Genomic DNA, 25,496 nt, shown 5'->3' with positions numbered 1-25,496 from the left:
TCAGTGTAGTTTTGATTTGCATTTCCCTAAATAGTAATGATGTTGAGCATTTTTTGTATTTGTTGGCCATTTGTATTTCTTTTGAAAAGTGTGTAATTCATTTGCCCATTTATGAATTGGGTTATTTGAATTTTTGGTGTATAGTTTTTTGAGCTCTTATATATTCTAGATATTTAATCCTTCTTGAGAAGAGTAGCTAGCGAAGACTTTTTTCCCATTCTGTGGGTTCTCTTCAATTTCTAATTGTTTCCTCTGCTCTGCAAAAGCTTTTTAATTTGATACTTTCCTTTTTATTAACTCTAAGAATTATTTTCTGAGTTTTAGGGTTCCAACTGAGAAAGTTGTTGCCTGTGGTTAAAAGCAGGAGTGTTGACCCTGTGTTTTCTTCTAGTAGTTGCAGAGTATCTGATCTACTTCCAAGGTTTTGGATCAGATTTAGGTAAGTTATATGTCTGCGAATTCGTCAATGTCTTCAAGATTTTCTAGCTTATTGCAGTATAAATTTTCAAAATAGTTTCTGATAATTCTCTGAATTTCAATAGTGTCTGTGATGATATTTCCTTTTTCATCTAGGATTTTAGTAATATGAGTTTTTTCCTCTTTTGTTAGTTTGCCTAAGGGTTTATCAATTTTATATCTTCTTTCAAAAAACTAACTTTCTGTTTTGTTGATCTTTTGTTTTTGAAATCTCAGTTTCATTGATTTTGGCTCTGATTTTAATTATTTCCTGTCTTCTACTTATTATGTTGTTGGTTTTTTCTTTTACTAGGGCTTTTAGAGGTAATGTTAGATTATTTCTTTGTGTGTGTGTGTGTGTGTGTGTAGGGGGGGAGGGTGCTGGGGATTGAACCCAGGCAAGCACTCTACAAACTGAGCTATTTTCCCAGCCCCCTAGATTATTTCTACGATATCTTTCTATTCTTTTTCTATGAGCTCAATCCTATGACCTTTCTCTTAGACCTGTCTTCATACTGTCCCAGAGATTTTGATTTGTTGTATCACTATACTCATTTACCTGTATTTTTTATTTCTCCCTCAATTTCTCTTGCTATCAAGTAATCATTCAAAAGTATATTATTTAGTCCCCAGCTTTCAGTGTTTTCTATTTTTCGTCTGATCATTGATTTTTAATTTTATTCCACTATGATCTGATAGAATGCAAGGTATTATCTCTAATTGTTTTTTGTATTTGTTACAGTTTTCTTTGTGGCCTAAAATATGGTCTGTTTAAGAAAATGTTCTACGTGTTTTTGAGAAGAAAGTGTATTCAGTTATTGCTGAATGAAATATTCTATATATCTGTTAAGTCCAAATTATTGATTTTATTTTTTAGTTCTATAAGATCTTGATTCAGTTTTTATTTTTATTTTTATTTTTTGAGATTTCTCTAGTGACAAGAGAGGTGTATTAAAGTCACCCAGTATTTTGTATTTTGGTCTATTTGATTCTTGACATTGAGAAGATTTTGTCTGAAGTACATAGATACTCCATCATTTAGGGCTAAATATTTACAAGTATTATTTCTTACTGTTGTATAATTCCCTTAAGCAGTAGGAAATGACCTTCTTTGCCTCTGATTAATTTTGGCTTATAGTCTACTTTATCTGATACAAGAATAGTAATACCATCTTGTTTACGTGATCAATGTGAATGGTATGTTTTCTCCCATCCTTTCAACCTTCGATCTGTGAATATCTTTGCCTATGAGGTGAGTCTCCTGAAAACAGCATTTTGTTGAGTCTTGTTTTTTAACCCAATCTGCTGGTCTATGTCTTTGTAAATGGTCTACCATTTACATTCAATGTCACTATTATGAGATGATTTTTTTCCTTTCATTTTGATTTAGTTCTAGTGTTTAAATTGAATTCAATTCTCCTTTGGTTGACTGTTTGTCTAGTGTAGTTCCTCCCTCTGCTGGTTTTCATTTTTATTTTTTATTTCTTCTTCATAAAATATTTTTTGAGTATGTTTTGTAGTTCATGTTTCCAGTTATGAATTCTTTTAACTTTTGTTTATTATGGAAGATTTGCATTTCATCCTCAATTCTGAAGCTTAATTTTATGGGTATAGTATTCTTGGCATGTGCAAGGCACTGGGTTTGATGTTCAGTACTGCATAGAAATAAATAAATAAAATAAAGGTATGTATCCATCTATAACTAAAAAAAAGTTAAAATAAAATCAACTGGTCCAATCCTCTCTTTTAAAAAAATAATTATGTACTTTGTCTTTGAAGACCTGAAAATCTGTCTTAAAGTGGTCTAGTCTATAAGTGATGCTTTCCATTGAATTTTTAATTTGGTTTACTGATTCATTCATTTCTAGACTTTCTGCTTGTTTTTTTTTTTTTTTTTTTAGAATCTCAATCACCTTATTGAAGTTATCCTTTACTTCCTGCTTTTTCTCTCTAATTTCACTTTTTACACCATCTTTTAGCTCATAGTACAGTTTAACTATGAACTTTTAAAATTCCTTCTCTGACATTTCCTCCACTAGTGGTGTCAATGAATCTTTTGTTGTGGCATTTTAGGTTCTTTGGTATGGTTTATTCTGTTGCTTTTTTATATTTTCTGTATGTCTACACCATCTATGAGTGTGGTTCTGACTTCTTATTTTAAATGAAGAACTATTTTGTGGGCTTCTTTTTCTTAAGAGCCCTGTGCTGAGTGAATATCCAGATATGATATTTTAATTCACTGTGTGGATGTATGCTGGTTTGTGGCCAGATTACTAAAAAAAATAAAACAAAAACAAAAACCTCTAAGAAGACATACAAATTGGACATGATATATTAGAATATGCTCACTATCCTCTAGGGAAATGCAAATCAAAACCACAAGGAGATACTATGTCACACCTGTTAGAATTACTGCACTATTTTAAAAAAGCAAGTATTAACAAGGATGTGGAAGAATTAGTACCCATGTTAACCATTGGTGGAAGAGTAAAATGGTGCAGGCACTAGGGAAAATATCATGAAGATTTCTCAGGAAATTTTAAATAGAAATAGCAGATAATCTAAAGGTCCAATCCTTGGGATTTATCCAAAATAATTTAAATGGGTTGTTGAAGAGACATTTGCCCTCTCATGTTCCTGGAAGTATTACTTACAACAGTCAACATAGGAAAACAACCTAAATATACATCAAAAGTTGAATGGATAAGAAAATGCAGTATATATACAATGGAATATTATGTAGCCTTCACCCATTTTTACTCCATCTGAGGGTCATGGAGGCCAAAAAGTCCAAAGAAGCAACGTGGATCTTCCATCTTCACATAGTGGACACAAACAGTCACACTTCACAGTCAATTCCTCCAAATCTAAGGGGATATTGGACTTCCTGAAACACACTCAGAAACGTGAGACTTCCTCTTTACAGAAAGTTTGGATTTTCTTTCATTACAAACTTAATACAATGTTTATTAATAAATTAATACAACTTAATTTTTAAAAATTTTATTGGTAAATAATAATTATACATAATAGTGGGATTCATTTTGATCTATTTGATATGGACATAACAACTTGTCAGTTTCACTCCCGAGTACCTCCCCTTTCTCACCCCTCCTCCTTTGCCCCTTTCCTTTCTCTAGTGGTCTCTCTCCTATGTTCATGAGAGATCTCTTTTATTCTTTATTCTCTCTATATAAGAGAAATCATGTGGCCCTTTACTTTCTGAGTCTGGCATATTTCACTTAATAAAAACTTTCCAGTTCCATTCATTTTCCTACAAATGACATAATTTTGTTTTTTATTGCTGAATAAAACTTCATTGTGTGTGTGTATATATATATTTATATGCATATCTATATCTATCTCTCTCTCTATATATATATTTATAACATTTTCTTTATCCATTAATCTGTTGACAGACACCTAGGTTGGGTTCATAATTTAGCTATTATAAATTGTGCTACTGTAAAAAGTAGTTGTTCCTTTATCAATATAGTATGCTGATTTCAATTCTTTTGGATAGGACACTGAGGAGAAGTATAGCAGGGTCATATCATATTTCCATACCTAGTCTTTGGAGGACACTCCATTACTGAATATCCATTTTGATTGTATTAATTACAATCCCATCAAACAACATACAAGAGTTTTCCTTCTTCCCCACACCTCACCAGTGTTTATTTTCATATTATTTGTATTCTTGATGATGTCATCCTAACTGGAATGAGATAAAAACTTAACGTTAGTTTTGATATGCATTTCTTGGATTACTAAAGATGTTAAACATTTTTTTATTTATTTGTTAGTCAATTATACTTTTTTGGGGAAGTATCTGTTTTTTTGTTTTTTTTTTTTCATTTACCCATTTATTATTGAGGGTTCTTTTTGGTGTTAAGTATTTATTCTTTATATAAATATATATATGTTTATATATATAGATATTCTGTATATATATAGGCATAGCTGGCAAATATGTTCTATTCATTCTCTCTATATGCTGTTACTCCTTTGCTATGCAGATGCTTTTTAATTTGATGGTGATCCCATTTATTAATTTTTGGGTATATTTCCTGAGCCTTAAGAATCTTATCAAGGAAAATTTTGCTTACTCATTTATGTGGAGTGTTGACTATACGTTGTCTTGGAGCAGTTGAAAAGTTTCTGATCTAATTGCTAGCTACCACTGGTCTACATCCCCAACACAATATCTGTCTTTCAATTGGTGAGTTTAGATCATTTCTATTCAATGTGATCATTGATATACTTGCATTTAGGTTTACAAATTTGTTATTTCTTTAATGTGTCTTCCTTTTGGGTTTTTAAAGTATATTTCTCTGTGTAGTTTTTTAGTTAGTTACTTTGAAAAACCATATTTATATATTTACCTTTTCATACTCTAATTGGAATCAATATTTTAGCATTTAAATGGAGTATAGAAAACTTCTGAATTTTCTATACCACATGAGTCTCTACCTTCTTCCCTTTATGTTATAGTTGTCTTATGTGTTACATTTAAATACAGGGAGAAATACTTTCAGACTATGTATTACTTTTGTTTTCAACTATTAAATATATTTTTAAAAACAAAAAAGGATAATACTAGTCTATTATATGAACAAGGTATCTGTCACTGTCTTATATCTCTGATGTACCATTTTCTTCTGGTAGCATTTCCATTAATGTCTGAAAAAACTTCATTTAGTAATTCATTTTCATCCTCTACTAGCACAAAAAAAAATGCTCTTATTTTACTTACTTCTTCATTCCTTACAGTCCTCCTAAATATAAAATTTCAAGTTGGCAATTATTTTCTTCCAGCTATTGAAAAATATCATGCCATTTATTTCTGAAGTTTCTGGCAAGAAATCTACAGTTATTCAAATTATTTCATTACAGGGAATGTGCCCCTATTTTCAGGTCACAATATTTTTCTTTGTATTAAGTTTCCAACAGTTTGATTATAATTTGAGGGTTAAATTTATTTGGGTTTACTCTGTTTAGGTTTAATTCAAATTATTGAATCTGTAGGTTTAAGTGGTTTGTTAAGTTTAGGTAGTTTTTTGCTATTTCTTAAAATTATTTTTCAGTATCTAATGCTTTCTGCTATCTGGAGACTGTGGAGACAAGAAGGTTCTATCTTTTGCTATTTTCCTAGAAGTCCCCAAGTTTCTTTTACTTTGCCTTAATCTTTTTCCTTTTCTGATTTCCAAACTGAATAATTTCTATTGACTCATTTTCAGTTTCACTCATGTTTTTAAATTTTTTTAAATTTGTTTAATTAGTTATACATGACAGTTAGAACGCAGTTTGATACATCATATATAATGGAGTAAAATTTCTCATCTTTTGGTTATACATGATGTAGAATACCACAGTCATATAGTTATATATGTATATGGGATAATAATATCTGTTTCACTCTACTACCCCTTCCTACCCCCATTCCCCTCCCATTCCTTCACTCCCCTCTACCTAATCTAAGTTACTCTTTTCTTTCTAGCACCCCCTCCTTATCTTCACTATGCTTTTGAGTACATTCAATGAGTTTCATATTTCAGTCATTGTATTTTTCAGTTCTGATATTTATATTTCATTTATACTTTATACACTATGGCTGAGTTCTATTTTTCTGTTAATTTTAAGAGCACTTACAGTTGCTTGTGCAAAATTTTTAAATATCTGATTTAAGGTCTTTCTCAGATAATTCCAACATCTGTGAATTTCTGTATTTGTGTCCATTGATCATCTTTCTCCCATGAGAATTTATATTTCTCTGGTTCTTCATGTCTAATGAATGTTTGGATTGGGATGCAATATTTAAGACTTGGAATCTGTTTTAAATAGTTTAGAAAATGTTGATATATTTTTCTTAGCAAGAAATTTACTTGATTAATTTCAGGCGATCTGTTCTATTCCATCATCTCTAAAAAGAGGTTTCAACATCAGTTCAGTTATCAAATCTTTGCTTAGCTACTCAGAGCTGCCCCATGTGTGTGTTACCCAGTGGCAGACCATTTGGCCAGAAATTTTTGTTACTTCAATTTTCCAAGTCTTTTTTATGCCAATCAGTGTAAGTTCTAATCCTGTACAGTTGTGTAGTGACCCTTCAGTTTATTTAATAATGTAATGAAATTTCTTTCTTGCATTCCAGTCTCATCAAAAATCTCCTCGGCATGTTTCATTCCCCATTTAGGTATCATAACCAGAGAAATGGGGCCTCAGTTACCTTCTCTGTAGTTCATGTTGTGACTGCACCTCATTCTTGGGCCAAAGGATAAAAAACATGATTAACGGACCACTGATTTGGTAGTATTTAGATTCTGGTTTTCTTTCCAGTCAACTTGCTACTATTTATTTTTCATGGTGTTTCAAATATTCTGCTGCAGGAGCTGTATGCAATGACAGAAGATAGGGTAGGATTTGTTTTTTCCATTTTACTTGGGACTATTCCTGTTTTTATTTATTCTTATTTAAATAACACATTTATTTTACCCAATCTCAGACCCCATTTTTTAACACCTGTGTATAGTATTAGTAATAAATAGTAGTATAATTGTGTGTGTATACACTATGTAATATATATGTATAGTTATGACTACATATACTATATATAGTTATTACTAATTCTTATTATGTTGTGATTGCCTTGTATAATGCTACTGAGTTCAAAGGACAGATTCCCTGAGATAGTTTAGGAAACACCTGATAACAACTTTCCTGCAATAATTGCTTAGCATATCAGCAAGCTAATGAAGACAAACTTTATAATTCCCCAAAGGTATATAAGTTTCACAGAAGACATTTTTCAAGTTGAACTAAACAATGGAGAAACTACTCCACAAAGAATTAATTATCTACAAATTTATTCCCTTTGGAGTGATGAGTAGGCTAGGAAATGAACTTGTCACCTTCTATCTCAAGCCCAGCTGTGCTCCTTACAGTGTTCAGGGACGGCAGGAGACTTAGGCAGCCCTTGGGAATTCTTTCAGAGCCCTGAAAGTGTTCTACCACAATTACCATTTGTGGCTTGGAAGCCACTTCTGCTTATGGCTTTCAGAGCCAATTGGCACAAAGTTGACAAAAATAAATTAGCTAACTCCTTCTCACCTCTCTCTCCTGTCTTCCATTTTTTCATCCCCACTTCCTATAAGCAACCCAATTCTAATAAGGACCTCGTTTAAGCTGTTGATTTCTGCATGGATGTACTTATCCCCTGCATTATTCCAGATGTAAGACAGCTTAGTGTTTCCCTCAAGTTTCATTTCCCTCACTGTTAATTTGATAGACTGATTCATACTTAAGAGAACTGAGATGGAGATCAAAGGAATATTTAATATGGCATTGTTTTCAAATGTGGTCCCTAGACCCAGTAGCAATTTGTCACTTGGGAATTTGTTATAAATGAATATTCTTATGCTCCACCTCCAGAATAAGAAACTCTATAGTGCAACTTATCCATCTGTGATTTAACATACTCTCCCGGTGATACTGATTGCAAGACCAAGATAAAGCTTGAGAATCATTGCAAATAGGAAGTTGATCATTGCCAGATAGTGGCATATTGAGCAAGAAAACTGTGTTCTAGGTGTAGATTGCTTGTCAAATTTTGGATATATTTAAACAAAATTTTTTGAAAAATTTGGAAAGCAATCTGTCTCAAACACCAAATGGTTGGGTAGAGTGGGTAGAATGGGCAAAATATACATGCTGGGTGTCATAGGCTGATAAGACCAAAACCTCCATTCTTTTTTTTTGTTTTGTTTTGTTTTTGTTTTTTATTGTAAACAAATGGGATACTGTTGTTTCTCTGTTTGTACATGGTATAAAGGCATACCATTTGTGTAATCATAAATTTACATAGGGTAATGTTGTTTGATTCATTCTGTTATTTTTTCCCTTCCCCCCCACCCCTCCCACCCCTCTTTTCCCTCTATATAGTCCTTCCTTCCTCCATTCTTGCCCCCCTCCCTAACCCTAACTCTAACCCTAACACTAACCCTCCATCCCCCCATTATGTGTCCTCATCAACTTATTAGCGATATCATTCAACCTTGGTTTTTTGAGATTGGCTTATCTCGCTTAGCATGATATTCTCCAATTTCATACATTTGCCTGCAAATGCCATAATCTTGTCATTCTTTATGGCTGAGTAATATTCCATTGTATATACATGCCACAGTTTCTTTATCCATTCATCAACTGAAGGGCATCTAGGTTGGTTCCACAATCTGGCTATGGTGAATTGAGCAGCAATGAACATTGATGTGGCTGTATCTCTGTAGTATGCTGATTTTAAAGTCCTTTGGGTATAGGCCAAGGAGTGGGATAGCTGGGTCAAATGGTGGTTCCATTCCAAGCTTTCTGAGGAATCGCCATACTGCTTTCCAGAGTGGCTGCACTAATTTGCAACCTCACCAGCAATGTATGAGTGTACCTTTTTCCCCACATCCTCGCCAACACCTATTGTTGCTTGTGTTCTTGATAATCGCCATTCTAATTGGGGTTGTGAAATGGAATCTTAGGGTGGTTTTCATTTGCATTCTCTATTACTAGAGATTTTGAACATTTTTTTCATATATCTGTTGATTGCTTGTACATCTTCTTCTGTGAAGTATCTTTTCATTTCCTTAGCCCATTTATTGATTGGTTATTTGTATTCTTAGTGTAAAGTTTTGTGAGTTCTTTATAGATTCTGGAGATTAGTGCTCTATCTGAAGTGTGTGTGACAAGATTTCTCCCACTCTGTAGGCTCTCTCTTCACATTGTTGATAGTTTCCTTTACTGAGAAAAAGCTTTTTAGTTTGAATCTCTCTCAATTATTGATTCCTGATTTTATTTCTTTTGCTTTGGGGAGTCATGTTAAGGAAGTCTAGTCCTAAGCCTACATAATGAAGATTTGGACCTCCTTGTTTCTTCTATAAGGTGCAGGGTGTCTCTGGTCTAATTCTGAGTTCCTTGATACATTTGTGTTGAGTTTTGTACAGGGTGAGAGATAGACGATTAGTTTCATGTCTGATGCATATGAATTTCCAATTCTCCCAGCACCATTTGTTGAAGAGGCTATCTTTTCTCCATTGTATGTTTTTGGCACCTTGGTCTAGTTATGAGAAAACTTTATTTATGTGGGTTTATCTCTGTGTCCTCTATTATGTACCATTGATCTACCTATGTATTTTGTTGCCAATACCTTGCTGTTTTTGTACTATTGTTCTGTAGTGCAGTTGAGGGTTCTGGTATTGTGATATCCTCTGCCTCACTCTTTGTGGCGGGCGGAACCTGGGGCCCAGGGTTACGCCATGTGCATCCAAAGATGGCAACTAGCAGAGAGCAAATGACGTTCTTGAATATGCATCGAGAAAGGCAGAAGAGCGTTTACAATTGACTGTATTATAATCAGTTCAGCTGCCTAGCACGTGGACAGATATACTTTGTATGTATGCTGGAGCGAGTTACTGCTTGACCTTTAACAGGATTGGATGGACATATCTGGTTACAATTGCTTATGCATGAGACTGCTTATATATTGAGGGTGTTATTTGAATAAAGGGGAAGCTGCTTCATGAACTTCTAAAGAGTATGTGTCTTCTGTCCCGCTGGTTGGGCCGAAAGCTCGAGAAGTGGCTTTCCGTAAGCGGAGCTGCTTGGAGACACTGGGCAAAGAAGCCGCGGTCTTTCCTAAGAGCGGCACGAGCCGCTTGAAGCAGCCCGTGGGCAAACAGCAGCGCCTTTCCACACTCTTCCTGCTGAGGATTGTTTTAGTATTCTGGATCTCTTATTCTTCCAAATGAGTTTTTATGATTGCTTGCTCTATTTCTATGAGGTATGTCATTGGGATTTTAATTAAACTATATGGAATTTGTATAACACTTTTGGTAATATGGCCATTTTGCCAATAGTAAATCTGCCTATCCAAGAACATGGGAGATCTTTCCATCTTCTAGGTTTTGTTTAAATTTCTTTCTTTAGTGTTGTGTAGTTCTCATCGTAGAGGTCTTTCACCCTCTTTTGTTAGATTGATTGCCAACTTTTTTTTTTTAGACTGTTGTGAATGGAGTAGTTTCCTTATTTCCATTTCAGAGAATTCATCACTTATGAATAAAAATGCATTAGATATGAGCATTGGTTTTTATATCATGTTACTTTACTGAATTCATTTATGAGTTCAAGAAGCTTTCTGGTGGAATTTCCCAGCTCCTCTAACTATAGAATCATGTCATTGGCAAATAGGGATAGTTTGATTTCTTCTTTTCCTGTTCATATCCCTTTAATTTCTTTGGTCTGTCTAATTGCTCTGGCTAGAGTTTCAAGGACAATGTTTGTACAGAAGTGATAAAAGAGGGCATCCCTGCCTTGTTTCAGTTTTTAGGGGGAATGCTTTCAGTTTTTCTCCATTTAGAATGATGTTGACCATGGGCTTAGCATAGATGGCCTTTACAATGTTAAGGAATGTTCCTATTATCCCTATTTTTTCTAGTGCTTTGAGCATGAAGGGGTGCTGTATTTTATTAAATGCTTTTTCGGCATCTATTGAAATAATCATGTGATTCTTAACTTTTAGTCTGTTGATATGGTGAATGACATTCATTGTTTTCTGGATGTTGAACCAACTTTGCATCCCAGGGATGAAACCCACTTAATTGTGGTGCACTATCTTTTTAATATGTTTTTGTATGTGATTTGTTAAATTTTTGTTAAGAATTTTTCATCTATGTTCATTAGGGTTATTGCTCTGAAATTTTCTTTCCTCAATGTGTCTTTGTCTGGTTTTGGTATCAGTGTGATATTAGCTTCATAAAATGTGTTTGGAAGGGTCCCCTCCTCTTCTATTTCATGGAATACTTTGATGAGCATTGGAAGGAGCTCTTCTTTGAAGGTCCTGTAGAATTTGACTGAGAATCCATCTGTTCTCAGACTTTTCTTTGTTTGTAGGCTTTTGGTTACTTCTGTTTCATTGCTTGAAATTGATCTATTTATATTGTGTATGTCCTCCTGATTCCGTTCGGTGGATCACGTATCTCTAGAAACCTGTTGATATCTTTGAATTTCTATTTTATTGGAGTATAGATTTTCAAATAGCTTCTAATTATGTTTTGTATTTCAATAGTGTTTGTCATGATATTCTCCTTTTCATCCTGAATTTTAGTAATTTGAGTTTTCATCTCCTTCTTCTTTGTTAGTGTGGCTAAGCATTTATCAATTTGGTTTATTGTTTTCAAATAACCAACTTTTTGTTTTGTCAACTTTTTCAGTTGTTTCTCTTGTTTCAATTTCATTGATTTCAGCTCTGATTTTAACTATTTTCTGTCTTTTACTACTTTTGGTGTTGATCTGTTCTTCTTTTTCTAGGGCTTGGATTTGTAATGTTAGGTCATTTATTTGTTGACTTTTCCTTCTTTTATTGAATTTGCTCTATGCAATGAATTTTCCTCTTAGTACTGTTTTAATAGTGTCCCAGAGATTTTGATATGTTGTATCTTTGTTCTCGTTTACCTCTAAGAATTTTTTATTTACGCCCTGATATCTTCTGTTATCTATGCATCATTCAGTAGCGTATTATTTAATCTCCATGTGTTGGAGTTTCTGTTTTTTATTTTGTCATTGATTTCTAATTTCATTCCGCTATGATGTGATAGAATACAAGGTAGTATCTCTATCTTTTTGGATTTGCTAAAAGTAGCTTTGTGGCATAACATATGGTCTATTTTGGAGAAGGATCCATGTGCTACTGAGAAAAAAGTCTATTCACTCATCAATGGATGGAATATTCTACAAAAGTCTGTTAAGTCTAAGTTATTGATTGTGTTATTGAGTTCTATAGTTTCTTTGTTCAATTTTTATTTGGAAGATCTGTCCAGTGGTGAGAGAGGTGTGTTAAAGTTACCTAGTATTATTGTGTTGTGGTCTATTTAGTTCCTGGGAGTTGAAAGGGTTTGTTTGATGTACATAAATTAGCCATTTGGGGCATAAATATTTATGATTGTTATGTCTTGCTTACTTATGCTTCCTGTAAGCAGTATGAAATGTCCTTCTTTATACCTTCCAACTAATTTTGGTTTGAAGTATGCTTTATCTGATATGAGGATGGATACCCCCACTTTTTTACTGAGTCCATGTCTGTGGTATGTTTTTTCCATCCTTTCACCTTAATCTGTGGGTATCTTTTTCTGAGATTAGTCTCTTGAAGGCAGCATATTGTTGGGTCTTTCTTTTTAATCCAACCTGTGAGTCTATATCTTTTGATTGATGAGTTCAGGTCATTAACATTCAGGGTTATTATTGAGATATGATTTGTATTCCTGGTCATTTTGGTTTCTTTTTGGTTTTTAACTTGACTTGTCTTCTCCTTTGTTTGCCTATTCCTTTAGGGTAGTTCCTCCCATGCTGACTTATATCATTGTTTTTTGTTTCTTCCTCATGGTATATTTGGCTGAGGATATTCTGTAGTGCCAGCTATCTTTTTGTAAATTCATTTAACTTTTGTTTATCATGGAAGGATTTTATTTCATCAAATCCGAAGGTAAGTTTTGCTGGGTATAAGATTCTTGGATGGCATCCATTTTCTTTCATAGCTTGAAAATGTTGTTCCAGGCCTTTCTAACTTTTAGGGTCTGGGTTGAGCAATCTGCTGATATCTGTAGTGGTTTCCCCTGAATGTAATCTGATTTTTTTTCTCTTGTAGCCTTTAAAATTCTATCTTTATTTTGTATGTTTGGCATTTTCATTATAATGTGCCTTGGTGTGGATCTGTTGTAATTTTGTATATTTGGTGTCCTGTAAAGCTCTTGTATTTGATTTTCCATTTTATTCTTCAGATTTGGGAAATTTTCTGATATTATTTTATTGAATATATTATTTTTTCCTTTGGTTTGTGTCTGTGTGTCTTCCTCAATCCCAATAATTCTTAAATTTGGTCTTTTCATGATATCCCATAATTCTTAGAGGTTCTGTTCATGATTTCTTACCACCTTCTCTGGTCAACTTTGTTTTTAAGATAAAATATTTTGTCTTCAATATCTGAGATTCTGTCTTCCAGGTGATCTAGCCTTTTGGTTATGCTTTCTATTGAGATTTTAATTTGGTTTATTGTTTCCTTCATTTCAAGGATTTCTATTTTTTTTTCAGAATCCCTATCTCCTTATTGAAATGATCTTTTGCTACCTGCATTTGCTCTTTTAACTGTTGATTGATGTGATCATTCAATCTTTGAATTTGCTCTCTTATCTCATTGTTTGCTTCTCTGATCATTTTAATTATGTACATTCTCAACTCTCTTTTAGACATTTCTTCTGCCATGATTGTCATTGAATTTTATTGATGCAGCATCTAAGTTTGTTTGGGACACTTTCTTCCCTTGTTTTCTCATGTTGTTCATGTATCTTTCCCTCTAGGAGTGCAAATCTGAGGTATTGCAGTTTCCCCCCTATAGACTTATAGTGTCCCTGCAGGATTCCAATACCTCACCTTGAAGTGAGAGATCAATATTAGCAGCACACCATACAAACAATATGCATCCTTAACTCAAATGTCCCTTTTAAGATATTAACCATATTATCTTAATAAACAGAGATTATAGTTCAATTATTATCTACAGCTTAGCCAATAGGTATGTAATAATGATCACAATTTCTAATGGTGGACAAAGAGGATGCAGAGGGGTGTAGGATATAACAATAATGAGATAAGAAGTGTTTCCTATAGAGGTACGATGTCATAGGAATAGTAAAAGCGGAATTAAAAGAAATTGGTTGTTAACAAGTGAAAAGGAAAAGAATCTCTAAGGAGACAGATAGATAAGAGGAAATAGGATGAGAAAATATTAATAAAAGAATAGAAAAGTAGGAGTAATAGTAGGTATAATAGCAATATCATAATATTACTGCTAATAAGAAAAATCTACAATAAAACTCCTAGTTTTCAATAGCCTGATGTCTGGGAGGAACTTGATAATGCAACGGCCCAAGAAGGGTACTGCTCCTCTAGGAATGGTAGCTTCCAGGTGGGGTATAATCCCTGCTAGTGGGCAGAGGCACCTCCACATGTTGACAGATGGTTAACCACAGCACATGTACTAGACCAAAGGGCTGGTGCCAGACTGGGCTGGGCCTGGTTCTCTGGGCTGGTCTTCTTGGCGTGGAAGTCTCTGGGTCTCTGGGCTTGCCTTCCTGTAGTGGAAGTCTCACCCAGTAGTGCAGCAGTACTTTAATGGGCCTAGGTCTCTGGGCCTGTCTCCCTGGAGCAGAAGTCTCACCCAACAGTGCTGGACTGGGCCTGGGTCCCTGGGCCAGTGTCCCCAGAACCTAGAAATTATCTTCTAAGTGAAATAACCCAATCCCTAAAAACTACACCTAAATGTTCTCTCTGATATATGGATGCTAAGACAAAATAAGGGTGGTGGGGCAGAATAGAAGTGCAGTAGATTAGCCAAAGAGGGATGAAAGGAAGGGAGGGGGAATGGGAATAGGAAAGATAGTAGAATGAATCAGACATAACTTTTGTATGTTCATACATGAATGTACCACCAGTGAAACGCCACATCATGTCCCACCACAAGAATGGCATCCTAATTAGAATATGTTATACTCCATGTATGTATGTCAAAATATACTCTACTCTCATGTATATCTACAAAAAACAAAAAATAAAGACTAGTTTATGCAAAAAGTCAAATATTTTTTCTAAAAGTTGTCTCAAATTATTATACAATAGATGAGATTATTTGAACATTAAAAGGTTGGAGGAAAGTATTTATAGTTAGCTCTTCACTGTCTCTGTACTGTTCCTCTCAGAGTAGAATTGGAAAGAGTTTTGCAATGTGTAGAAAAATTTTTCACATGAATACAGTGACAATACCATTAATTATAATACTTTGTTTTGTAAGCATTTTAGTTAGTCTTTTCACTGCTGTGACAAAAAGACCTGACAAGGACAATTTTAGAGGAGGAAAAATTTATTTGGTCCTCGGTATCAGAGGTCTCAGTCCATAGACAGCCAACTGCATTGGTATGGACCCAAGATGAGGCCAACCTCATGGTGGAAGAATATGGTGGAGGTAAACAGCTCAGGGCATGGCCATCAGGAAGCAGAGTGAGTGTTCTGTTCACTAGAGACAGGATATAAACCACAAAGACATGCCCTCAGTGACCTATCTCCTTTAGCCACACCCTACCTGCCTACAGTTAACCGCCAGTTAATCCCTATCAGTGGATTAATAGATTGATTAGATTTAGGGACTCATAACCCAAACATTTCACCTCTGAACTTTCTTGCATTGTTTCACACATGAGCTTTTGGGGGATACCTTATATCTACACCATAATGGCAAGATCAATTTCTGAAGAACAAATAATTTGTATTTCAGTTTTTCAGTACCTTTAAAAAAATTTTTTATTGTGTTTGTTCTAATTAGTTGTACATGACAGTAGAATGCATAAAGAAACACAGGCCCAAACAGGCCTTGCCTCAGCCCACAGCCTAGTTACCCTTTGGATGACCACTGGTCAACAAGTGGAGACACCTCTGCCCACTAGCAGGGAATATACCCCACCTGAAGGCCACCACCCCTAGAGAGGCAGTTTCCTTGTGGAGCACCGCACTATCAACTTCCTCCAAGACTTCAGCCTACTGAAGGCTAAGAGGGGATATACTGGAAATCTTCAGGGACATTATTAGTCAATAGAGGAAATCTGCAATAGCTCAGCGGTCCACTGATACCTGAACAACATGAGAAAACAAGGGAAGAATATGCCCCAAACAAATCTAGATGTTACATGAATAAAACCCAATGACAGCATGGCAGAAGAAATGACAAAAAAGGAGTTCGGAATGTACATAATTAAAATGATCAGGGAAGCAAACAATGAGATGAAAGAGCAAATGTAGGCATTGAATGATCGCACCAATCGACAGTTAAAAGAGCAAATACACTAAGAGAAACAAACCAAAGGAATGAACAATCTATTCAACGAAATACTATCAGAAAATTTTCCAAATCTGAAGAATGAAATGGAAAATCAAGTTCAAGAGGCTTATAGGACTCCAAATACACAAAATTACAACAGACCCACACCAAGGCATATTATAATGAAAATACCTAATATACAAAATAAAGACAGAATTTTAAAGGCTGTGAGAGAAAAGAACCAAATTACATTCAGGGGGAAACCAATACGGATATCAGCAGATTTTTCAATTCAGACCCTAAAAGCTAGAAGGGTCTGGAACAACATTTTTCAAGCTCTGAAAGAAAATGGATGCCAACCAAGAATCTTATACCCAGCAAAACTTACCTTCAAATTTGACGATGAAATAAAATCCTTCCATGATAAACAAAAGCTAAAAGAATTTACAAAAAGAAAGCCAGCATTACAGAACATTCTCAGCAAAATAATCCATGAGGAAGAGATGAAAAACAAAGAAGCAAATCAGCAAAGGGAGGAATTATCCTAAAGGAATTGTCAAATAAAGGAGGAACCAAGTCGTGTCAAATAAATAAATAAATAAATAAAATTTAAATAATGAACCAAACGACCGGGAAACCAAACCATATCTTAATAATAACCCTGAATGTTAATGGCCTGAATTCATCAATCAACAGACATAGACTGGCAGATTAGATTAAAAAGAAAGATCCAACAATATGTTGCCTGCAAGAGACTCACGTCATAGAAAAAGATACTCATAGACTAAAGGTGAAAGGATAGGGAAAAACATACCATGCACATGGACTCAGCAAAAAAGCTTTAGTATCCATCCTCATTTCAGATAGTGTGGACTTCGAGCCAAAGTTAGTCAGAGGGAAAAGAAGGACATTTCATACTGCTTAAGGGAAGCATAAATCAGCAAGATATAACAATCATAAACATCTATGCCCCAAACAGTGGCTCATCCATGTATGTCAAACAAATCCTTGTCAATTTCAGAAACCAAATAGACCATAACACAATAATACTAGGTGATTTTAACACACCTCTCTCACCACTGGACAGATCCTCCAAACAAAAATTGAACAAAGAAACCTCAGATCTCAATAACACAATCAATAATTTAGACTTAACGGACATTTATAGAATATACCATCCAACCAAGAGCGAATACACTTTCTTCTCAGCAGCACATGGATCCTTCTCTAAAATAGACCATATATTATGCCACAAAGCTAATGTTAGCAAATACAAGAGGATAGAGACACTACCTTGTATTCTATCAGATCATAATGGATTGAAGTTAGAAATAAATGAAAGAGTAAAAAACAGAAACTATTCCAAAACCTGGAGATTAAACAATATGCTATTATATGATGAATGGATAACAGAAGATATTAGGAAGGAAATTAAAAAATTCTTAGAGGTAAATGAGAACAAAGAAACATCATATCAAAATCTCTGGGACACTATGAAAGCAGTACTTAGAGGGAAATTTATTTCATGGAGCGCATTTAATAAAAGAAGTAAAACTCAACAAATAAACAACCTAACACTCCAGCTCAAAGCCCTAGAAAAAGAAGAACAGACCAACACCAAAAGTAGTAGAACAAAGGAAATAGTTAAACTCAGAGCTGAAATCAACGAAATTGAAACAAAAGAAATGATACAAAAAATTGACAAAATAAATAGTTGGTTCTTCAAAAAAATAAACAAAAATGATAAACCTTTAGCCACACTAACAAAGAGAAGACGAGAGAAAACCCAAATCACTAAAATTTGGAATGAACAAGGAAATGTCACAACAGACAGGATTGAAATACAAAACATAATTAGAAGCTATTTTGAAAATCTATACTCCAACAAAATAGAAAATTTCGAAGACATCAACAGGTTTCTAGAGACATATGAATTGCCTAAAGTGAACGAGGAGGACATACACAATTTAAATAGACCAATTTCAAGTAATGAAATAGAAGAGGTCATCAAAAGCCTACCAACAAAGAAAAGTCCGGGACCAGATGGGTTCTCAGTTCTATAAAACCTTTAAAGAAGAGCTCATTCCAATACTTCTCAAGGTATTCCATAAAATAGAAGAGGAGGGAACCCTCCCAAACTCATTCTGTGAAGCCAATATCACCCTGATACCTAAACCAGACAGAGACACATCGAGGAAAGAAAATTTCAGACCAATATCCTTAATGAACATCAACGCAAAAATTCTCAACAAAATTTTAGCAAATCGCATACATAAAAAAACATATGAAAAAGATAGTGCACCATGATCAAGTGGGTTTCATCCCAGGGATGCAAGGTTTGTTCAACATCAGGAAATCAATAAATGTCATTCACCATATCAATAGACTTAAAGTCAAGAATCACATGATTATTTCAATAGATGCAGAAAAAGCATTTGATAAAATACAGCATCCCTTCATGCTCAAAACGCTAGAAAAAATAGGGATAGTGGGATCATTCCTTAACATTGTAAAGGCCATCTATGCTAAGCCCATGGCTAATATCATTCTAAATGGTGAAAAACTGAAAGCATTTCCCCTAAAAACTGGAACAAGGCAGGGATGCCCTCTTTCACCACTTCTATTCAAAATCGTCCTTGAAACTCTAGCCAGAGCAATTAGACAGACCAAAGAAATTAAAGGGATACGAATAGGAAAAGAAGAACTCAAACTATCCCTATTTGCTGATGATATGATTATATACTTAGAGCAACCTGGAAATTCCACCAGAAAACTTTTAAAACTCATAAGTGAATTCAGTAAAGTAGCGAGATATAAGATCGATGCACATAAATCTAATTTGCAATACTCCTGCCTCATCCTCCAGAGCTGCTGGGATTGTAGGCATGTGCCACCATGACTGACTCATCTCTATTTTCTTAAGAAATTTTTAATACAGGCTTAAGAAATATTTATTATTTATAATTAATCACATTGATTGTCATTCTGGTTGGTTTTTTGGTGGTCTTATCTGGGATTGCTGATGTGGCTACAGATAAAGATCTTCTGGCCTGACTGGAACTAGAAATCCCAAAATGACTTTACTTACATGTCTGGAAGTTGCTGCTGGCTGTCATCTTGGAATGTCTCTTCCACTAGGAGGCCTCTCATACAGAGTAAGCTATTCTAGACTTTTTCACAATGTGGAGACCTCCAGGTTCCCAGAGGCTGAAAGCAGAAGCACTAAAGTTTTTAAATCTGAGTCTCAGAAAGAAGGTTATATCTTTTGAACTGATGTCCATATTTTAATTTTTTTTCATTGTCATTTTTTCATTCATGATGTGCTAAATTTCCTTCTGGTATCATTTACCTTATGTCTGAAGAACTTTCTTTCACAAATTTTTTTAGAGTATGTCTGCTGGTAATAAGATCTCTTAGTTTTCTTTTATCCAGTATATTGCAGGGATATTTCTGATGGGCACAGAATTCTGGATTAATGGTCTTTTCTTGTGACACTTCAAAAATGTTTTATCACTTGCTTTTGGATTCCATGGTTTCAATTGAGATGTCTGCTGTTATTCCTTATAGGTAATGTATCATTTCTCTCCACCTTCTTCCAAAAATTTGTCTTTAGTTGAAGTTAATTCCTAATATGTCTTGATGTGATTGTTTTGTTTGGAGTTTATTCTACTTCTTAACTCTTCAGGTTTATGTATTTTGACAAGTTGCAATGTTTTTATAATTTTTTTTTGTGAACTGCTTTATTCACTCATCCTCCTCTCCCCTTTCTAAGGTTGATGATACAAACATTACAGATTTTTATTACTTTCCTGTAGGGTCTTGGGTCTCATTTCTTTTCAGTCTATTTTCTCTCTCTTGTTCAGATTGGGTTATTTTTATCTTCAAGTACACCTATTCTTTCTTCTATATTAATTCTCCTCTTTAGCATTTCTGATGAATTTTTATATTGGATGTTATTTTTTTTTGGTTTTATAATTCCATTCTTATATTTTCTACTTATTTGCAGATTTTGAATGATGGAGTTAGAAATCACTATTTCTGATAACTGATTTAGGCAAGAATCATCAGGAGATGTTAACACTAATGGGTAAATATTTGAAGTAACAAAGTTTGTATACAGTCTCAAGTTATTACCTCACAAATGACTTATTAATTGATCAGTAATCTGTAAACTTAATAGGAAAGCACTTACATATATTTATATACAAATGCTTAATAATTAACTTTAACATGGAGAAACTTGGATGACACAATTTTAGCCAAGAGATAAAATTAGTAACACCAGTAATGGAATAAATCACATCATAGGCCTTTGTTACACCAAAAAGATCATAGTATCATATCTCTAGTGTTATGGTGCATGGTGCCTAAGATTAACCTAATCACAAAGTAAATTCTACAAGATATCTAATGTACACTTTCAAAATCTTAAGGTCATCAAATACTAAGAACGATTCAGTAATTATTCCAGATTAAAGGAGGTTAAGGGACAAGTAAATGTCAAATGGGATCCTAGATTGGATTCTAGAATAGAAATAAAAAGAAGAATAAAGAAACTCAGTTTTGTTATTTTACACAAAGAACATTTTTGAGACAACTGCCTGTAACCAAGTGTTAACCAACCTTTGCTTTCTATCTCTATGAGTTTGACTACGCTTGTTCTCTTGTAAGTACAATTGTAATTGTACCATTTGTTCTTCCTTTTATTCTTCTTTATGTCCTCGTATAATTCCAAATACAAATTTTATCGAAGTGTAAAATACATACTTTAAAAATTCTCACACGTGTCATGCACAGTGGTGCATGCTTTAATCTCAGTGGCTTTGGAGGCTGAGGCAGGAGGATATCAATTCAAAGCCAGCCCCAGCAAAAGTGAGGTCCTAAGCAACTCAGTGAGACCCTGTCTCTAAAAGTAAAATAAAAATAGGACTGGGGCTATGGCTCAGTGGTCGAGTGCCCCTGAGTTCAATCCCTGGTACCAAAAAAAAAAAAAAAAAAAAAAAAAAAAAAAAAAATTCCCCCTACATAAGTAATATATTTTTTCCAACTAAACATATATGAATAACTAGTAACTATCTACCCCAAAGTAACAACTCTGCTAATTAAATTAAATTAATTAATAAATTAGCCATTTAAGAAAAAAATTGTGTTAGAGGAAGCCCACATGATGGCTTTTACATCTTGCTTATTTCATTAAACATTATGTTTGTGTTTTTTACATGTCATTTCCTGAACACATATTTTGCTTGATATTCTCTTTGTAAATTATTTCCTTCAATGTTACCTTTGAGTTTTTTATACATGTCATTTCCTAAACATATATTTGTTTGGTATTCTCTGTATGAATATACTATAGTTCCATTTATTTTTTAATTCCAGTCTCAAAGGGCATGTGCACTGTTTTTTTAATCTTCAGTGAAGTAAGTCTTCAAGTCCTTTACACAGGTTTCTATTCTTCCATTGTCCTTTTCTTATTGATTTGTAGGAAATTCATTAGAATGAAAGTATCTTTTCTCGGAGGGTAGTTTCCCTTTCCATTTTCTTAATGGTGTCTTTGATAAGATGGAAGTACTAAATTTAAATGTAACCCAGCTAATTGTTTTGCATGGTAAATTGCTTCATCTTGGTCAGAAAAATTTTATCTTTCCCCAAGGATATTAAAATAGTCTGCTGTATTTTCTTCTAGACACTGAACTGTTATATTCACATTTAGATTTTAAACTCATCAGGATTATTTATCTTTCTGTGTTCTTTTTGGATATTTGAGGTAGAGTTCAATATATATTTCTCCATATTAATATCCATCTGATGTAGCACCATTTATTAAAAAGACTATAATTCTCTTTGGACTTCCTTCTGGTTAGTGTTTGCAAGATATATTTTTTCCCCATTCTTTTACTTTCAAACTTTGTGTATCCTTATTTTTTTTTAAATGGTTATTCCAGGAAACCAGGACATCCATTCTTGACTTATTACAGCCTAAACTGAATGTTTCCTTTAACCACAGCCCTAATGATACTAGGATCTCAGAACACTAAATCCATTTATTCCCTTCTATTTTTTTGCATTTTTGATTATCTGTTGTTTTATATATTTTTAAAAATTACACAAGTAATTTCAAGTATCATTTTGTACATTCAAGATTATTATGTATTTATCTACCTGTGTTTTAAGATGTCCATCTGGTATGATTTTCTTAATGCCTAAAAAACACTTTAGAAATCATTTTAATGCATATCTATTTGTGACAAATTCTCAATTTTTCTCTCTTTTTGTACCATTGTAATGTTCTTCTTGACTCTATTGAATTTTATGGGTTTATTTTTCCCTATCATGCTCACCACACTGTTTATCACTAGAGCTTTATATAAATCCTGATTTCTGAGAAGTCAAGCCTCCAACTATGTTCTTTTATTTTTTTTTTTTCTTTTTTTTTTTTGTTTTTTTTTTTTGCTGACTGAAGCTCCTTTATTTATTTATTTTTTTTATTGTAAACAAATGGGATACATGTTGTTTCTCTGTTTGTACATGGCGTAAAGGCATACCATTTGTGTAATCATAAATTTACATAGAGCAATGTTGTTTGATTCATTCTGTTATTTTTTTTCCTTCCCCCCACCCCTCCCACCCCTCTTTACCCTCTATACAGTAGTTCCTTCCTCCATACTTGCCCCCCTCCCTAACTCTAACTCTAACCCTTCCCTCCCCCCCATTATGTGTCAACCTCCACTTATTAGTGATATCATTCGTCCAACTATGTTCTTTTAATCAGTATTGACTTAACTAATCCAGTACGTTGAATTTCCACACATTTTCAAAATCACTTATCCATTTTAACAAAAATCTGAAAGGATTTTGATTAAATTAATACAATCACATTATAAAGAGTTGATGCTTTAAGAGTTTTGCATCTTCCAATAAGTGAATGTGACTAGTTCTTTTATTTATTTATATCTCATTTAATTTCTCTGTAATGTATTTATGTTTTCTACATAGATACATTGCATATTTTTTATCAGATAATTTCTCAGGCATTTCAGGTGTATTAATATCATTGTAAATGACATTATTTTATTTTTAATTAACATTCTTTTAGTTTATGCTAATATTTAGAAATATAATTAACTTTTGCATATTGACTTGTAGTCAGTAATCTCACTAAATTTATTTAATTCTAAATGTATTATTATAAATACTTTTGCATGTCCTATTTGCCAAACTCTAGAGATAATTTTATTTTATCCAAGTTTCCTTATGTTATTGCATTAGTTAACATCTCTATTGTCATGTTGGTTATCATTGGTAAACGTGTACATGCTTGTGTTGTTCTTTACCTCAGGGGAAAATAATTAAGTATCATATCCTGTTAGCTATATGTTCTCTTGATCTGAAATTTTTACAAATTAAAGAAATTACCTTCTACTTCTCAGTTATTTATTTTTCTTTTTCATTAGTTCTTTTTAGTTATATATGAAAGCAGAATCCATTTTGATATAATTATACAAGCATGAACTATAACTATTCCACATTCTTATGGATGTACATGGTGGTGGGATTCACCATGCTGTTTTCATATATGTAAATGGGAAAAACTATGTCAGATTCATTCCACTACCTTTCCTTTGCTTATCTTCCCTCTCTTCCCTCCATATCTCATTGTCTAATTTACTGCATTTCTATTCTTCCCTTCACCTCCCTGTGTTGTGGATTAGTTTCCACCTATCAGAGAAAACTTGTAACCTTTGGTTTGGGGGGCTTATTTCACTTAGGATGATAGTCTCCAGATTCATCCATTTGTTGGCAAATGTCATGAAGTCATTTTTACATCTATGCTCATGAGGGCTATCAACTTATAATTTTCTTGAAACATCCTTGTCAGTTTTTGGCATCAAGAAGATTCTGCTTCTGACTGAGAATATGACCAGGATTTCAGGTATGGCTGGGGTTAAAAGCAGAATATGCAGATCAGTAAATGTTACAGAAATAATTTTGTCTTTTTGTGGGAAGGTATGACTTCTATTAATAGTCAAGAAGATTTCTGTGATATATGAACTTGTGTGAACAGGGTTGGTGAGGGCAGATTTAGGCAGAACAGATCTCCAGGCAAATATCACATACCCAAGGTCACCTGCAATTATACTTTGGAACTTCCATCTTTCTATGGCTTTCAAAGGGAAGCCATAGGCCTTGGGAAAGTGGGTCACTCCCACTAAAACAGCCCAACTGAGGCAACCATGAGAAGCAGTACTTCAAATCAGAAGTTGTTATGCAACAGTTTCTCCACCCTGGGACTAGCATCTCTTCCTTCCACTTCTACTTTCAGAAGGAATGTAAGGATCCACTTCTCACAGCTTCCTTTTGTGATATATATGCACACACACACACACACACACACACACACACACACGTGCATGCACACACACAATGGTCTATTTTTTCAACTATAAAAGTGAATGAAAGGCTGGAGCAGTGAACTCGGACAACTGGGAGCGTCGTAAAGGAGGCCGCTCGGCACAGCACTGGGACTCGGAGCAACCACTGGGGCTCCGGAGGCTGCCCAGGGGAGGAGCGGCGAGGAGAGCTGTGTGGTCTCAGAACACCGGGGCCTGCCCTGAGGAGGAGGAGGAGGAGCATGGCCACTTGGATTCGGAGTGACTATACCAGAGCTACAGGTAGTTGCCAGAGGAGAAGCTGCTCAGCGAGCTGTTTGGACTTAGAGCGACTGCTTCTGAATACTGGGGCCTGCCCTGAGGACGAAGAGGAGGAGGAGCATGGCCGCTTGGATTCGGAGTGGCTATACCAGAGCTACAGGCGGTTGCCAGAGGAGGGGCTGCGTGGCGAGCTGTTTGGACTCAGACCACTTCTGAACACCGGGGCCTGCCCGGAGGAGGAGGAGGAGCGTGGCGGGTCACTTGGACTCTCAGTGACTGCATTAGAGCTCCAGGCGGCTGCTCAGAGGAGGAGGCGATTGGTGAGTTGTTTGGACTTAAAGCGACCGCTCCTGAACACAGGGGGGCTGCCTGGAGGAGAAGCGTGGTGGGTTGCTTGGTCTCGAGTGGCTGCACCAGAGCTCCGGGCGGTTGCCCAGAGGATGCGTGCAGCTGGTCATGTGGATTCAGAGCCACTCAGAGTGACCGCTCCT

General features: G+C 34.7%; 2 long non-coding RNA genes across 2 annotated transcripts in view; one reads left to right on the top strand and one right to left on the bottom strand.

Annotated features, from left to right (window-relative positions):
- Positions 1–20,791, top strand: part of LOC306659826 — a 784,421-nt gene extending 763,630 nt beyond the window's left edge. Inside the window, exons 2-3 of the long non-coding RNA XR_013763463.1 lie at positions 392–439; positions 19,797–20,791. This is a non-coding gene — a long non-coding RNA (uncharacterized lncRNA). The remainder of the gene's footprint in view (positions 1–391; positions 440–19,796) is intronic.
- Positions 20,792–22,105: 1,314 nt separating this feature from the next.
- On the bottom strand, positions 22,106–24,178 carry LOC306659823. The gene is made up of 2 exons (XR_013763460.1): positions 23,134–24,178; positions 22,106–22,780 (listed from the first exon to the last, which is right to left on the bottom strand). It is a non-coding gene; the product is annotated as an uncharacterized lncRNA (long non-coding RNA).
- Between the last annotated feature and the right edge of the window lie 1,318 nt (positions 24,179–25,496).

This window comes from Sciurus vulgaris (assembly GCF_902686455.1).
Source record: "Sciurus vulgaris genome assembly, chromosome: 4".
Classification (NCBI taxonomy): Eukaryota; Metazoa; Chordata; class Mammalia; order Rodentia; family Sciuridae; genus Sciurus; species Sciurus vulgaris.
This window is presented reverse-complemented; position numbering and strand designations above follow the sequence as displayed.